At 36.7% G+C, this 17,796-nt stretch overlaps 1 protein-coding gene across 3 annotated transcripts in view; it reads right to left on the reverse strand.

Moving 5' to 3' along the window:
* The window catches only part of SLC25A21 (solute carrier family 25 member 21), a 506,910-nt gene that overhangs the window by 338,078 nt on the left and 151,036 nt on the right, over positions 1-17,796 (reverse strand). The gene's annotated exons all lie outside the window — the stretch shown is intronic.

Consider the following 17,796-nt stretch of genomic DNA (forward strand, 5'->3'; position numbering starts at 1 on the left):
GCTCTACTAGCTGGGGGAAAAAAAAGGAGGAGGCCTTAAAAATTTCATACTGCCCGATCTATCAACATTTTTCTGAAATGCTACTCCAGAATCCCAGAACATCTTAATTTCCTTAATTTCTATTTTTCCCAACATTTTAATGTTTCTAAAATTGGGATTATCTTACAAAAATGCATATATTTTATGGTAGTTACCCTTTTTTAAAAAGCTATATTAAATTGATGTCATATCTGATAAGTGATGGAGATTTAGAAGCACAGAAATATATTAAATATAGTATTATTCATCAAGGGAAACTCTAAGTTCTTTTTAATTTGCCATTTCTTCCAGTAATATTTTCTAAGATTCCTACTCAAAGTGGAATCTTTACAATCTCCTAAAACAAACAAAGAAATAAACAAAAAACCAGCATAATCCTGGAACCAATCAATGTTTAACACTTTTTTCTACAATGTCAATTAATGTCAAGACATTTTATCAGTTCACCAATGTGAAGACACCAGAGAGTGATTAAGATATTAGAAGGATAGATGATAGAGACATAGAAAAACTTACTGAAAAGTGATAGTTGCCAAATTGGCAGTACAAATTATCTGTTATAGTGGAACTCTCTGACAATATAACACATTGTTATTCCAAGAATTGGTCTTACATTAGTCGGTCAGACTACCTGCTGTACTTTCAGAAACTAGTCATGCAAAAGCCTTAGGTAAAAATTAGGTCTGATAGCCTGGAACTTATATTGGCATTAAAAATTAAGAACTTTGGCAAGGTAATCCCAGCACTTTGGGAGGCTGAGGAAGGCGGATCACTTAAGTTCAGGAGTTCGAGACCAGCCTGGCCAATATGGTTAAACCCTGTCTCGCTACAAAAATTAGCCGGCCATGGTAGCGATTGCCTGTAATCCTAACAACTCGGGAGGTTCGAACCAGGGAGTTGGAGGTTGCAGTGAGCCGAGATTGCGCCACTGCACTCCAGTCTGACAGACAAGACTCCATCTCAAATAATAATAATAATTAAGAACTTTGAGCCCACTCAGAACATTTAGGCCACTTTCTCAAGAAATCTATTTCTCTTGGTAAGAAAAAAAAAAGCTGTTCATGGATCTTGATTTTATTGGCACACTTTATGGGAATAAATTATCAATAGTTTATTCATTTTTTCAATGAAATCGTGATAGGCATATTTCAAAATAGACTAAATTCCATTTAAAAACTCTCCCATTTCAAGGATTCTGCATTTACTTCTGCTAATTATAAAAAATTTGTCTAGACATTTACCATCCTCAAGTAAACTACCAATCCAAAATGATCGTACAAATTTTGTTTTTGTTTTTGTTTTTTTTCCAGGTTCAAGCAATTCTACTGCCTTAGCCTCCCGAGTAGCTGAAATTGCAAGCAACCGCTACTATGGCTGGCTAATTTTTGTATTTTTAGTACAGACAGGGTTTAACCACGTTGGCTAGGCTGGTCTCGAACTCCTGACCTTAAGCGATCCACCTGCCTCAGCCTCCCAAAGTGATGGAATTACAGGCGTGAACCACTGTGCCAGTGCAAAAGGATTGTACAGATTTTCAGACTGCCGAAAACTGATGGTTGAAAGAGACTGTCCAATTAATTTTCCAGGCTTCTTATTATTCCAAATGTCACCACATGTATTCTTTACTCCACAACAAGGGTTCTTTCTGATGAATTACAGAACAAAATGTGGACATTTGCCTCAACTATCTTTATCCAGATTTGTGTGGAAAATGTACTGGTTGAATAAATACAGTCTTGGCATGGCTCTGTCCCTACAGAAAGTGACAAAGGAGGAGTTCCAGCCATCGCAATAGAAGATGTGAAACCCCAAAGCTCACACAGTCCTGCCACAACGGGAACCACATCAATACAAAGGTACCTCCTCTATAATAAATACTTAATTATCAGTATAGGCACCGATTTTTAAACTACCTATTATGAAGAGTCACAACTACTCAATCCGCCTGTTAGAGGAGCACCCCATAATTTTAACCACCTGGTATAATAAAGAGATGACCTTACAAAGAGGTACAGCACTCACTACCAATTAGGAGATAATGTTAGTGAAGAAGGGACAGACGCTTTGATTAAATGCTAATTTTTTGTTCCTTTTTAATAGTTTTTTTCTCTGAAGTTTTATGTCTCAATTATCTTATAGTGAAGTTAAATAAAGGATGATGTACAACAAAAAATAATTTTGTATCAAAAGACTACAAACGTATTTTACTGCTTCCAAACCAACTTCTGTTTTGCATGATCAAATAAATCCCAGCAAACAATAATTTGAAATGGAAAACCAATCTTAGTTCAGAAGAGTAACATGAGTTATAGAAGAAAGTGCATGGAGATAAATTATTTGAGAGGAATCCAGGGTCCCAGGTAAACACGACAGCACATTAGAACAAACATAAAGCCCTCTCTTAGTTCTTTTCCCCTATTCCCACCCCTCCATCTCTCTCTTTATTCTTAATCTCACATCATCAGCTGCTAGATTCTATTCATTTATCTTATTAATAGGCTTCATGTTTTTCTTTGAAACTAAGAAATACTAAGAAACAAAGAATTTAGCTTAGGGCTGGGCGCGGTGGCTCACACCTGTAATCCCAGCACTTTGGGAGGCTGAGGCGGGTGGATCACATGAGGTCAGGAGTTTGAGACCAGCCTGGCCAACATGGCGAAACTGTCTCTACTAAAAATACAAAATTAGCTGGGTGTGGTGGTGCATGCCTGTAATCCCAGCTACTAGAGAGGCTGAGGCAGGAGAATCACTTGAACCTGGGAGGCAGAGGTTGCAGTGAGCCAAGATCGTGCCACTGCACTCCAGCCTGGGAAGCAGAGCAAGACTTCATCTCAAGAAAAAAAAAGAACTTAGATAGCTTGGTTTTGTAAGAAAAATCTGAGTTCAGAAAGACGAGGGGAAGAGAAGAAAGAAAAGAAGCTAGTTTCCACATGTCCCTAAATGTTGTCTTATCTCATTGGTGACATTTCTGAAGTAGTGTGTGGTGTTTAAATGAAAAGAAAATCCTCTGACTTATTTGTTGCCCTCCGAGCACATTATTTTTTCCAAATAAAAGCAAAAGACTATCTATAGAATGCTCAGTGGATGCTACAGAAGGAGTAACATCTTGACATCATCTAGTGGTCCAACTAGTTCAGGTGTTAATGTTCACCATACAGGACAGGACAGGCATAATCAACCATAAATTCTCAATATAGAGAGAGGGGAGAGACAGGACTCAGGACACATTGCTTTGCAAGGTTTAAAAAACCTAAGAAATTTTGACGTAAGTATGAAAAGTGCCTCTAGAGCTCAAATAATTGTCTAGTCTAGGTGGCATATGCAAGTGTGTGAACAGAATGGTGGGAAGAAAGTTTAGAGTCAGAATATCTGCTTCAAATTATACTGTGCTATTTATTACCTGTGATCTTGGACCTACTGCCTCTTTTAGCCTTAATTTCCTTATCTGAAAAGTGGAAAAACACAACTACATATATAATGGGATTGGTTAAGATTTAATAAGATGAAACATGTGTAACCAAATGGCACAGTACAGAACACAGTAGACACTCAATAAACATTCCACACAACCAACTTTCCTACACTAAACTTGTGTGCTTCAGTCCATGACTTAAAATCCTTGCGTGGGTGTGTGAAGAAACTAATATTCTTTCTGAAATGACCACTGCCTGACATCTGCCTTGCTTGAAATATTAGGACTCTCCTACCTCCTATTGCCATAGGTGAAATGATTTGAAGTTCACTCATATATTCATTGAGGAACTACTTTCTTCCTCAAGAGGCTTACAGTCTAACAGTAAGAGAGAAATGCAAACGATTACACTCCTGGGTGTAACTACCACTAAACAGCAGGCTGGTGCTATACTGGCAGCAGGCAGAAGAGGAGGAGGACATGAGCCTGAAGGAGCTCAGGAGGCTTTGGAGAGAAGTGTGACTTGGACTCAGGCTTAGGGGTCAGAGGAGTCTACCAAATATGAGAGTGAGCAAGAGGCCTTCCAGACAGAACCTGAAGAATGACCTCCAAACTTCAAAGTACTTTTAAATGTTTAAATGTATATTTCACATCTTTGAATGCATATAAATCCTAAATTCTTTCTTTCTTTCCTTATTTTTTAGTTTTTAGAGACAGGGTCTTGATCTTTCAACCAGGCTGGAGTGCAGTGGTGTAATCAGAGCTCAGTGCATCCTTGAACTCCTGAGCTGAAGCAACCCTCCTGCCTCAGCCTCCCAAGTAGCTGGGACTAGAGGTATGCACCGCCAAGCCTGGCTGACTTCTTTTCTCTCACTCAGTCTGGAGTGCAGTGGTGCGATCTTGGCTCACTGCAACCTCCGTCTCCCAGGCTCAAGCAATTCTCCTGCCTCAGTCTCCTGAGTAGCTGGAACTAGAGGTGCGTACCACCCTGCCCAGTTTTTTGTATTTTTAGTAGAGATGGGGTTTCACCATGTTGGCCAGGCTTGTCTCAAACTCCTGACCTCAAGTGATCTACCCACCTCGGCCTCCCAAACTGTGGGGCTTACAGGTGTGAGCCACCATGCCCAGCCTGATGTTTTAAATTTTTGTAAAGACGAATTCTTGTTACATTGCTGAGGCTGGTCTCAAACTCCTGCCCTCAAGAGATCCTCCAAAAGGGCTGTGATTACAGGCATAAGCCACCATACCTGACCTAAATTCTAAATCCTTATAAGTTATACATCCATATTAAAACACTCATCATTGTATACTTTTTTCATTTTTTTCCAAGGACTCTAACTGAGATAATAAAAGTTATAAAGATTTATGTTTTTTGCAATTCATGAGAAGAACTTCTATAGGAATAAGCATTGATAGGAATAAATTGATAAAACCATATCAAACATTCTACTTTTACATATTTGTTATTAACTGGGAGGCAATACAGTAGCACCTAGAGGTTCATGGTGTTCTCTCAAATAACAATTCCATCCAGAATCACATCGTCATCACCATCAATACCACCATCATTCCCTCAGCTAATATGTTTATAGTGTGTATGTGCCAGGCACTGTTGCAAGCATTTGATATATAGGAAACCATTTATTCCCAAAATGATAAATACACTCTCACACCAAAAGTCAATGACCTTTTTTCAATTTTTGCTGAAATTTTCTAACTTGATAAGCAATTTTTACATTGGCTAGAGCATTCTGGGCACAGGTTTACAAATCATTTCTTATTTCTCTGTGGAGACACCCCTTTTTATAGGCTTTTGAATTTTTACTTCATACCATACCCACCATTTAGCCCTTAGCCTTCTTTTCTGCTCTACTTTTCACAGACAAACTAAGTTTTTATTCTTCTCAAGAGTTACAATATATTGACGACCAGACTGCAAAAACCAAGTTACCCTGAAAAGTTCCTATAGGATAGTCAGCTGGGCTATGCTCTGACTATGCCTATCCAGTACAAATAATTCACATCCATGCTTCAGCAAAATGACAAATTAATACCGGTCAGGACTTTGAAACCACATATGAGGAGTGACATCAAAGATAATAAATCCAAAGGCTATTGTATATCATCGCTGAAACTAGAAGGCAGCATGATGTGTAGTCTATATAATAAAAATTGTTCTAAAATTTAGGAATAAAGGTTTAAGACTACCGCTATCAAATTTCCTTTTTGTTTTATCTTGATGCATCAAATGCGTTCTTTTTTATATGTTATTCACATATCTCATCAAACTTGAAATTAACCCACTATAAGAAAAATTAACACTGCAAATTCTGCCTCAAGCTCCCTTAAAATGAATTATAAAATTAGGGCTGGGCACGGTGGCTCATACCTGTAATCCCAGCACTTTGGGAGGCCGAGGCAGACGGATCACGGCGTCAGGAGATGGAGACCATACTGGCTAACACGGTGAAACCTCGTCTCTACTAAAAATACAAAAAATTAGCTGGGCGTGGTGGCGGCGCCTGTAATCCCAGCTACTCGGGAGGCTGAGGCAGGAAAATGGCGTGAACCCGGGAGGCGGAGCTTGCGGTGAGCCGAGATGGCGCCACTGCGCTCCAGCCTGGGCGGCAGAGTGAGACTCCGTCTCAAAAAAAATAAATAAATAAAAATAAATAAAATAAAATTAGAAGCTGAATTGTATGTCTGAGTAAAAACATGACCATAAATAGTATAACCTGTAAATGCAGAAAGTAGGAAATAAACCTCAATTATCACAGAAAATTTAACCTCAGTTTCAAGGCATCAACAGAAAGTTTAGTATTTTCTGGAGTTTTGATAAATTGTAGGCAACTTCTGACTCATTATTTCCTGATTCCATCATTTAATATACATATTACAATGTTTTGCAAACCATGTCTGAATGTGTGTGGTAAGCCGAATTTCCCCAACTTTAGTAATACCTATTTGACTTAAAGGATTCAATTTTCATATTAGACCAGCCACTTAGGACACTCAGTGTAAAACAACTGCTCTTGAAGTTAGAAGAATCACCACAAAGAATCCACAGCGCTGGGCTGTGTTTAACTTGTCATTCCCACTGTCAGAATGACAAAACTGATTTGATCATAAATAGTCTTCAAAGAAGGCCAGAGTGTTTTGGGGACACACCAGCCCAGTCGAACCACCGTGAACTTAGAATTCTGAGAGCATGGTATCATCAGACTTCTTTGGGGGAGACTGGTGGAATGTGCAGCTCAGAGTCTAGCTAAACAAAACTTCAATTGTTTATTTAAAAATATGTACTCCAAGAACCCTAATAATTGGAGTAGCATTTGAAAATAATAGCTTCAACAAATATATTTTTTAAAGACTTACTGCCATTGAGAAATGCTGTTCTTTGGGTGTGAAATAAAACACCAGGCTTTCTCCCACTGAAATCTGAGAGACACGGAACTTGTTTTAACTATTCGTATGTCTATGTTGGCTTTACAGATAAAGATCAACTCAATGGCATTTTAGAAAATTAGTTGTGTCTAATCCCCAGTGTCCTAGTCGACATTTCCTTTATTAATAGAACAGGATACACATGGCTGTGGGTGACCTCTTACTGGGTTTGCTATGACTATTGTAGCAGCCTGCAAAATACAGCTGCTCTGTGAAGTACACCAGGATGTTCCAAGAGGGAAAATGCTTCATCAGTCTTCTCCTTAGCTTTCTGTATCTCAACCAAAGTTTCTTGAGCATTTGCATGCTTGTTTTCAAATATCTCTTAATATATAAGTAATAAAAACAGACAACAAAACACTGATTTCTAAATTGCCCTCCAAAAACTACATCGAATATTTTGTTAATGCACAACTTTCACACAAAAGTATAACTGGTGATTTTTTTGTAAAATATTTACCCCTCACCCCACTCACTACTCTGAAATTGTCGTAAGTCATCCAGTAATAAATAGTGAGTAGGCCGGCATTTATTTCCTTATTCTTTCCTACTGCCTTCCTTCCTTCTTTTCTTTACTTTTTGTTTATTTTCTTTTTCTGAAGTACAGGCAAACCTCAGAGGCATTGCAGGTTAGGTTCCAGATCATTGCAATAAAGCAAGTCACACGAATTTTTTGGTTTCCCAGTGCATATAAAAGTTATGTTCACACCATTAAGTCTATTAGTAGTAGGCTATATATTCTAGTAAGTGTGAAATAGCATTATGTCTAAAAATAATGTACAGATCTTAATTTTAAAAATACTGTATTGCAAAAAAAAAAATGCTAATGATCATCTGAGCCTTCAGCGAATTGTAATCGTTTTGTTGGTGGAGGGTCTTGCCTTCACGTTGGTGAAGGCAAGGCCCCGGCTGATCAGAGATGACCTTGCTGAAGATTGGGGCAGCTGTGGCAGTTTCTTTAAAATAAGACAATTATATTTGCCTCATCAATGAACTCTTCCTTTCATGAAAGATTTTTCTATAGATTTTTCTATTTTCTAATGCTGTTTGATACCATTTTCCCCAGAGCAGGACTTCCTTCAAAATTAGAGTCAATCCACTTAAACCCTGCAGCTGCTGTGCCAACTAAGTTTATGAAATGTTCTCAATCCTTTGTTGTCATTTCAACAATGTTCACAGTATCTATCCAGGAGCAGATTCCATCTCAAGAAACAACTTTCTTCGCTCATCCATAAAAAGCAACTTACTATCCATTCAGATTTTATCCTGAGATTGAGGCAATTCACCCTCCACTTCTAATTCTCACTCTCTTGATATTTCTACTAAATCTGTTCTTGAACCCCTCAAAGTCTCCCATGAGAATTGGAATTAATTTTTCCCAAACTCCTGTTAATGTTGATATTTTGACCTCCTCCCATGAATCACAAATGCTCTTAATGGCATTCAGAATGATAAATTCTTCATAAGTTTTCAACTTATTTTGCCCAGATCCATCAGAAGAATCACTATCTGTGGGAGGTATAGCCTTACAAAATATAAGTCTTTTATAACAAGACTTGAAAGTTGAAATTACTCCTCAATCCATGGGCCACAGAATGAATGTTGTGTTGGCAGGCATGAAAACAAAATGAATCTCTTTATACATCTCCATTAAGGCTCTTGAGTGACCAGGTGCATTGTCAATGAGCAATAATATTTGGAAAGAAATCTGTTTTTCTTGGCAGTAGATCTTCACTGTGGGCTTAAGATATTCAGTAAACCATGCTGTATACAGACATACTGTCATCCAGGCTTCGTTGTTCCATTTATAGGGCACAGCAGATTTGGCATAATTCTTAAAGGCCATAGGATTTTCAAAATAATCAATGAGCATTGGCCTCAACTCACCAATTGTATTAGCTCCTAAAAAGACAGTCTGCTTGTCCTTTAAGCTTTTAAGCCAGGCAATGACTTATCCTCTCTAGCTATGAAAGTCCCAGATGGCATCTTCTTCCAATAAAAGGCTGTTTCATGTACATTGAAAATCTATTGCTTACTGTAACCACCTTCCTCAATGATCTTAGTCAGATCTTGTGGATAACTTGCTGCAGCTTCTACATTAGCACTTACTGTTTCACCCTGCACTTTTCTGTTAGGAAGACAGATTATTTCCTCAAACCTCATGAACCAATCTCTGCTAGCTTCAAACTTTTCTTCTGCAGCTTCCTCACCTCTCTCAGCCTTCACAGAATTGAAAATAGTTAGGGCCTTGCTCTGGATTAGCTTTTGGCTTCAGGGAAGGTCATGGCTGGTTTGATCTTCTATCCAGACTACTAAAACTTTCTCTGTATCATCAATAAAGTTGTTTCACTTTCTTATCATTTGTGTGGTACTCACTTCAAGAACCTTTCCTTTGCATTGACAGCTTGGCTAACTGTTTAGTGCAAGAGGCCTAGCTTTTGGCATGGCTTCCTCACTAAGCATAATCATTTCTGGTTTTTGATTTAAAGTGACAGACCTCTGACTCTTCCTTTCACTTGAACACTTGGATGTCACTGTAGGATTACTAAATGGCCTAATTTTAATATTGTCTTGTCTCATGGAATAGGGAGGCCCAAGGAGCGGTAGACAGAGAAACAGACAGTCAGCGGAGCAGTCAGAACACACACAACATTTATCAATTAAGTTCACTGTTTTATATGTACATGGTTCACGGTGCTCAAAACCAAATACAATAGTAACATCAAAGATTACTGATCACAGATTATCATAACAGATGTAACAATAATGATGGAAACATTTGAAATAGTGTGAGAATTGCCAAAATGTGACACAGACACCCCAAGTGAGCACATGCTGTTGGGAAAATGGTGCCAATAGACTTGCTGGACACAGGGTTACCACAATCCTTCATTAGTAAAAAAAATGCAGTTATCTGTGAAGTGCAATAATAAGATGAAGTATGCCTGTATCTGAATGTTTTTTGCTTCTTCATTTCTAAAATTACTTATTATTATTATTATTATTATTATTATTTCCACATAATACAAATAAACAAAAAAATCCAGAATGGCCAATGAACAAATGAAAAGATTTTCAACAGCATACATCAAGGAAAGGGAAGGTAAAATAACACTAAGATAATATTTTTCCCCTTTCGGATGGGAAAATATAAAATTGAAGGAATCCAGCATTGGGGTAATTGACACTCTAACACATGGTTAATGGTGCAATCCCTTTTATGCACATAAATTTTCATCCAGCAATTCTACTTTCTGGAATCTGTCTTACAGAAATACTTGTAAAACCATGCAATGACATACATAATAATGACATATATGGAAATTCATTAAATTATGGTAGAGCTATATAATCACCCAACTTAAAAATAAATCTATATTACAAATATGAAGGAATCTCCATGGTATTTTTTAATAAAAAAGAACAAATAGTAAAATAATGTTTATAGTATAATCTTTTCTTTACATGTACATATGCATTGTCAAATTAATTTAGCTGCCTACATAAAAATTTCTATTTACAGACAAATGTCTTCAATTTAATACCTCCAAAATTGAACTACTGATCTTTCCCTCAACACTGTTACCTATTTTACAGATTGGCACCTCTCTCCATTCACTAGCTCATTCAATAAACCGTGACGTGAGGTGATGGAACTGTTAATTATCTTGATTATGAGAATCATTTCACAATGGACACATACATCAAAGCACCACATTGTATTCCATAAACATATACAATTTTTATTTGTCAGTTATTCCTCAATAAAGCTAGTGTTGGGGGAAGAAATCAGGAACATCTCCTCTGTCATATTCCCTATCTCCAATCCAATCCTAAACATGTTGCAAATGTGTCTACTCTTCACTATCTCCATTGTCATTACCCTTGTCTAACTCTCCACCACATTTTACCTATTACAATAATCTCCTATCTGATTTCTTGTCTACTCTTGCAAATTTCTCATCTATTTTCACATCTGTATTTAAAACACAATTTGGAGCACATCCCTTCATGCATTCTAAGTGTGTGGCTTCCCTTTGCACTTAGAGAAAATCTACAATTCTTGGCTTACACCATCCGCATAATTTCAACACAAATGACTTCTCTGACTAATGACATTATTTTTATAACAGCAATAATAATATTGCCAAATATTATTATTTTCTTGCTTAGGTTTCAAAAAATGGTTTAAAAGATAGAACTGTTAGAAAATACTCTGAATATAGCTGTGGGTTTATCCCAGGATCTACAGTTTGAAAGTTATGTCTTGCCCCATCCTCTAGAATAGCATCCTTGTGGTTTCCCTGAGATTCTTGCCTCTCCACTCTATTCTCCAGACAGGATCAACAAAGGTCATCCTACATCAGTAATATATTCATGACATTCCTTTGCTTAAGAGTCTTCAATTGTCAATGCCAGCCTGACATAGCCCCTGTCCACCAGCTCTCCAACCTCAACTCATGCCATTGGTTCCTTGATTACTATACAGCCATGTGGTCTCTTCTCAGTTGTTCAGACACACCAAGCTCTTCCTTATCTTGGAGCATGGTATGTGCTTCTCTGCTTAAAATATTTGCCCTCTAGGCTTTATACGGCTTTTTCTTATACTTTTGGTCTCATTTTAAAAGCCACTTTTTCAGAGAGGTCTTCATTGACCAGTTTTTCTCTCTTTGTACCCTACTCATTTCCTTAATATCACTTATCACAAGTGAAATAGTTTACTTGTTTGTCCTCTGTCTTCTCAATATTCTGGAAGTTCTACGCAACACAGCAATAATAAAGGCATTGGTAGTGAGAACGCTGGGGTATGCCTGAGGAGTTAGAAAGACATTTTAGAATAGAGCATTAAGTCCTGAATTTAAGGAACTGTGTTAGGAGGGGAAATGAGGAAGGTCATTCCAGGTCAAGGAGACAACTGGTAAAGCTGGGAAAAAAAAAGTGTGTAAGAGGATGTCAAATTCCAGAAAAATGCAAGAGGTATTTGGGGCCTAAGGAGGGAAGTAAGGGCCTACTGAGGCTAGAAAGGGACATTGGGGTTGGAAAGATAGGTAAGACCAGATGGTGAAAGACTAAGGAGGCTTTGATCGTCCTTGAACGCTGGGGAGCCACAGCAAGTTTAAAAAAAAAAAAGAGTTAAATTAAAGAAGTATGAGATAGATGGAATAAAAGGAGGAAAGACAGAGATAACATTCTAAAAGACAAATGTGTAGTTCCATCTCTCCTCACTAATAAAATAAATATGGGCAGCCTAAACATGAGAGATAAAATAAGTATTAGTTTTATTTAAAGTTGAATATATAAGAAAATAAGACATGTAAACATTTAGTATAAATTCAAATACATTCTAAAGTTAAACTTTTATAAATAATGCAGTTTTGAGAATGCCAGCTAATTTTCCAAAGAAACCAGTGCCAACACTGTGTTAAATAAAACTCAATGTAGTTAATAAGAGTAAGTGCAGAGCTATTTGCCCTAAATAATTAAACAAAGTTTGAGGATTGTAATCCATATATCACTCTGGTAAACTGTACGTAGTAAGGTTGCTGGATTTATAGAAAAACAAACAATAACATTTCAAGATACTAGTACATAAACAAGTCATTAGACTGAGAAACTTAACAACTTGCAAAATACATGAAACTTAGTATTTCCCATTTAGAGATTCACCTAATCATCTCAAAAAAAAATCATAGTAAATATGAAAAGGTCACTTTTTTTTTTTTTTTCCAAATCACAGAGTTTAGATGTGACCTGATTTGACCCCAAATTCCACTGGACATTCTGTTACAAAGTAATCAGAAATACACAATGTACTTGTTCAATTTGTTTGTACTCTGTAAAATTGATTTTTTTCTTTAATACTAAAATTTGGTCCATCTGTTGGGAAAACAGAAAATGTTCTAAATATATACAAAGACTGGAAGTGCTCCATTCCACTGGCTGTATCCTGTGGTATATACATTTTCATCAGTATGTTTGTCTTGCAGACAAAATGAATATCAGATGGTGGTTTTGAAAAAGGGCAGACCTAACATGAGGTGATTAGTTTCAAAAACAGATTTTTATTCTTGATAAATTATTACCAAATACAATCATCTGTTGATTGAGGATATAAAACAAATTGGTCATACTACAACCCACAGGTTAAATGAAAAACGGAAATAATAAGTTTATTTAACATGGTCTTGCATTAGGTTCCCAGCAGTGCAAATCTAAGGCAAATAATTAGATTTCCAATTTCAAGGTATACATTTGTTAAGCCAGACGTTTCCTGAGGTCATCTATTTCTCTGTTGGCTAGTTTCACTGCACTGGCAATGTATTTAGGACATTTTCACTTAGAACTCTGTATTCCTACACCTTATGTATTACCCTATTCAAAGCCAGTGTTATAGTTTGATTCAGGGAAAATACATAGTGGGCAAAGGGCTGATTGTGATGACTCCTGGATGCAGATAGGGTTCCACTACATTGTCATATAGATGTAATGACTAATGACTAATGACTAATGACTTTAAAAAAGAAAATCCTAGGGCTGGCAGGAGTGGGGAGTGGGCAGAACTTACCAAGAGACCACTGCCAAACCAAACAAATGACAACCTTTTACACCAAGTAAACAAGACAACAAATAGCACACTTAACTTCTTAAACATCCACTTTTCTTTTTCTCAGGGCAACCTCTTCATTTTATGATGAAAAATGAAAAGTTAAAGGACAATTGCTTTGATCAATAGTATATTCTATTTTTACGAAACATAGACCCCTACCCTCCTCTTCCCCTCTTCTATTTCTTTAGTAATTTACAACTCTGCTATGTAATGTCTCTCCAGGGAGCAAAGAATCCCATTACAGATGATTCCTCTGTGCAGACTTCAGCTCTGTAAATCAACAGGCTGAGCTCTCTAACAGATTTTAAATCCCTGCTTGAGTTAGGTTGGTTCAACTTGTAAATTGGTCTGAAAGCTGGGGGCAGGGGAGGAAGGAGAGTTTGGTATCAGAATAAGTTTCAGGAAAAGAGTTTATAACACAATTTGTGTTTTTGTTGTCTTCCCCAGTAACTACTGTGCATTGAGGTAGAACAGGGGAATTCTGGAAATAGCAGGGATTGAAAAAAGTATATACAAAGGAGATTCTCACCATAGGAGAACATTTGCAGATGATTTTAACAAGCCCAAAAAAGTGTATCAGAAACATAAACTGTACTAATGCCTCCTTGGAGATAAGATATTTAAATGGTCTAGAGTATCTTGAAAAAGTAAACTTGTATAACAAAGGAGTGCAGGGGGCATTATTTATAAAATAAGCCTCTGAGAATTAGTTGCCTCATAGGGATTTATTTTCCTATGAGGATTTATATGCCTTTATTACTCAAAAAATGAAAAGTCCTCTAGAAATCCATTGATGACATACATGAAATTTGAGAGACTGCCATTATTTTTTGTATAATACATCTTGTAAAACTAAGATGTAGAGCATGACTAATTATATAAAAAGTTAATTTGTAATAATAATTTTACACATGTTATACTAACACAGACACATTAGGAAACAGACTTTCATATTTCCATTATTAAAAATCTAACATAGTATGGTTTTCAATGTTTCACAATAAAAAAGAAAACACTATGTTCAAGTTGAGCTGTTACTGAAATAGAACAATAGTGAGAATAGGGACAGAGATAGCAACTCTATATCCCCAACTCAATTGTTTCTGAAAGTCAATTCCATATAAAATCCAGTCACTTGGAGTTAACAAACTACTCTTTTATTGTTATTATCAATGTATGAGATGTCTCTCTCAACAACCTCTTAGCAAAGTTCTTCCCAATCATCATCCTAGTATGAAGTCTCATCAGTTCGATCCTAGATCACCATATTTCATTTTGTCTATGCGTTTTGCTTTGAGTTTTTCCCAGCTCTTCAGCCTGTGTGCAGATTAATCCTCCTAAAATATTACCCTAATCATTAATTAATGAAGTCTGGAATGTAAAATATTTGCATTTACTCCGTTCTGTGGTCTCAGGGAACAACCTTTGACTACGCCCAAATTTTCTGAAAACTAATATTGTTGTTGGTAAAGGAGTGAGAGAATGAACGAATTAGGACAAATCATTTCTACCACACAATCTACTCCAAGCAAGCACATCGAATTGTGAGACAACATTTCCCTTTTAGTATAAAAACAATCGTGTATAATTATTTAACTGAAGGAGGTTTTAGGAGATAACCTAAGAAAACTCTTGATGCAGACATGACCATCCATTTCAGGTAATTTCCCATGGGGTCCATTGCCTTCTGCAGGCTGTCAACACAACACAATACTCAAATTTTGCCTCTGATCACTGTGATTACCTTACAGGCTGAACACATCTCTAGGACAGTTTGGCTCCTCTGGTCATAAGCTGAGTGACATTCTATAACCATCTTTGCTGTAACTGGTTTTCTGGAAAGGATCTCGCTGTCAATCTTTACGCCAAAAGTGTTCCCAAAGTCAGTCTTTTCCCTAGTATAGATTATTAGGCAGGAACTCCTCTGTGCTGCCAGGAAACTTCAGACTAAACTTTTTAAAATGCAAGAAAAAGCCTTAGGGCACAATTGGGCACCCATTTGCCGCTCTAAGGATAGTATGTTTGTTTGAAATTGGTGCTCCATTGCTAAAGTTCAAGAGGAACTTAAAAAAAAAAAAATCAGTGTTTGAAAGATCCAATTTCCTTGTACTTTTGGTCAAGAGTTCATAGCTACTTCTGTTAGAAAGAGCATTAACTTTCCTTAGCAAAAGCAAAAAAAAAAAAAATTTAAGACCAGAAAAGGAATCCATTTCTCCATCTATTGATTTATCAATAACTTTCTTCTAAAGCCATCTTTGCCTTTGTATCCAAGAGCCTCATTCCCTACTTATTTGGCATTTACAATCTCAAGTGCAAATAATAAATAATGAACTCCAGAACACCCTTCCAAACATTCTTTGCTCCTACTTAGGCTTACTTCAAATAATACTTCCTTGGCTTCTGATTAACAATTCTCTTATGTGTGCTCTCACAGAACACTGTCTCCCCACCACCATCTGCCTCTCCCCTGCACCGAGAATGGAGCACTTACCACTTTCTATTACAGTGGTTGCATGAGTTTGTTTCCAGCTTATCCTCTGAGCTCCCAAGAGACAAAGGATCGTGTTTTATTCACCTTTGAATTTCAAACTGCAGCATAGTATTTAACATATACTAGGTGTTCCATAAATTGATTTCCTGAATTGAACTGGACTGACAAATTGCAATTCAGGACATGTCAATTACTGGCTAAGGCCAGGCCTCCACAGAGGACAGCAGTGAAGTGAAATAATTATCCAGATCACTGAGGGAAAAAAAAATGCTAATTTGGACAAATTGAGTAAGCAAAATTTTGCCTAACTGAACTAATCCATCATTTCATTGCAATGCGTAGCTTTCCTAATGGAAATTTGACCTCTGTAGGGCAGTCCTATTCTCTCCTTGCATTGTGTTATAACTGAGGCACCTGTTTAATACTGATGCTGAACATACCCTACACCTCTTACACACAGGACAAAAATTGCATCCTAATCCTTGTCAACTGTCTAATGGGAGTGTCACTGATTCCAAGTAGGGTCAACAGAGGGCAGTGTGTTGATGGTTCTATGAAACCCCTGATTGGACCCACATTTTAAAGAGCACAGCACACTAATAGGGTGAGTCACTGGAACCTTCTTTATATACCAAAGTCAGCAGGTTGCAAAACTAAATTCAATTTTTAGCACATGGTTTCTCCACATGAAGTCTGCATAGTCCTATACACAAAAAGTAAGGTAGGTCTCTCAATATATTTACCCTTTGGGAAGAAGATAAATCCTTACTGGATTTTAATGATCATTAGAGGAAGAAGATAATATTGCTTTAAAAAAAGAAAAAGCAGATCAACAGCTTTATTATTTATAGTGAACATATTTGTTGGCATCTTTCCTTTTCTGGCTCACTTGTACTTGGTCTAAGTAGGAAAAACAAATTACTCAAACAACAAAGCAACAGATTAGAATTTTAAATAATTGGCTTTTAATCCTTTGTCACGCTGTGATCCCATAATTAATTTCCTTATTTATACATATCTAGCTTCAGAAATGGAGAAAAAAGGTTTCTATTGCTTCATAACAAAGTGCAATATTTAGAAAATACTTTCCATCTGTTAATTTAAATCTTTCAACTTATAAACAACAATTTAGTTGCAAATAACTAAAAACGATACATGTAATAAAAAATAGTGACAGGCAAGCAAAATATTTAATGACAACTTACAATCAGACAGAGTTAGAGCTACACTACTGTAGCCAGAATAAAGAAGTAGGAAAGAATGTGGAAATTAGAGAAATCTAAGTTTGAGTCTGAGTTTCACCAGTTATGAATTTTGTGACATCGAGCAAGTCACTGAAATGTTCTTAATCTTACTTTGCTCATTTCTAAAATAGAAATAATAGCTCCACCCTTATCTAATCCTGGGATTGTTTTGAGAAGAACATGAGATAACATAAATGAAAGAATTCTGGGAACTATACAGTAATACACAATGCAAAGACATTATTATTGTTATCTTGGCATGCGCCTATTGATGGTAATGACAGAAGCAAGGGTCTGATGTTTGCCATTAGATGTGTCGCTAATGCTCTGCTGTTAATAAATGTAATTATCATAATTACAAATTAATTTGTGTTCAGATTCAGTTACTTGCAAGACTGAAATGTTTGTTTTGACACCAAGTGAACAACTTATACCAATTTAAATAGAAAATATAAACAAACATATATACTACAAAGCTGTGCCACAAAAAGACTTTAGTGCACATTCCTTCAAAGTAAAAGAGTTCTTTTCTCATCTGACTTCCTACTCATTCGTGTAG

Source organism: Macaca fascicularis, chromosome 7 (assembly GCF_037993035.2).
Source record: "Macaca fascicularis isolate 582-1 chromosome 7, T2T-MFA8v1.1".
Taxonomy (NCBI): domain Eukaryota; kingdom Metazoa; phylum Chordata; class Mammalia; order Primates; family Cercopithecidae; genus Macaca; species Macaca fascicularis.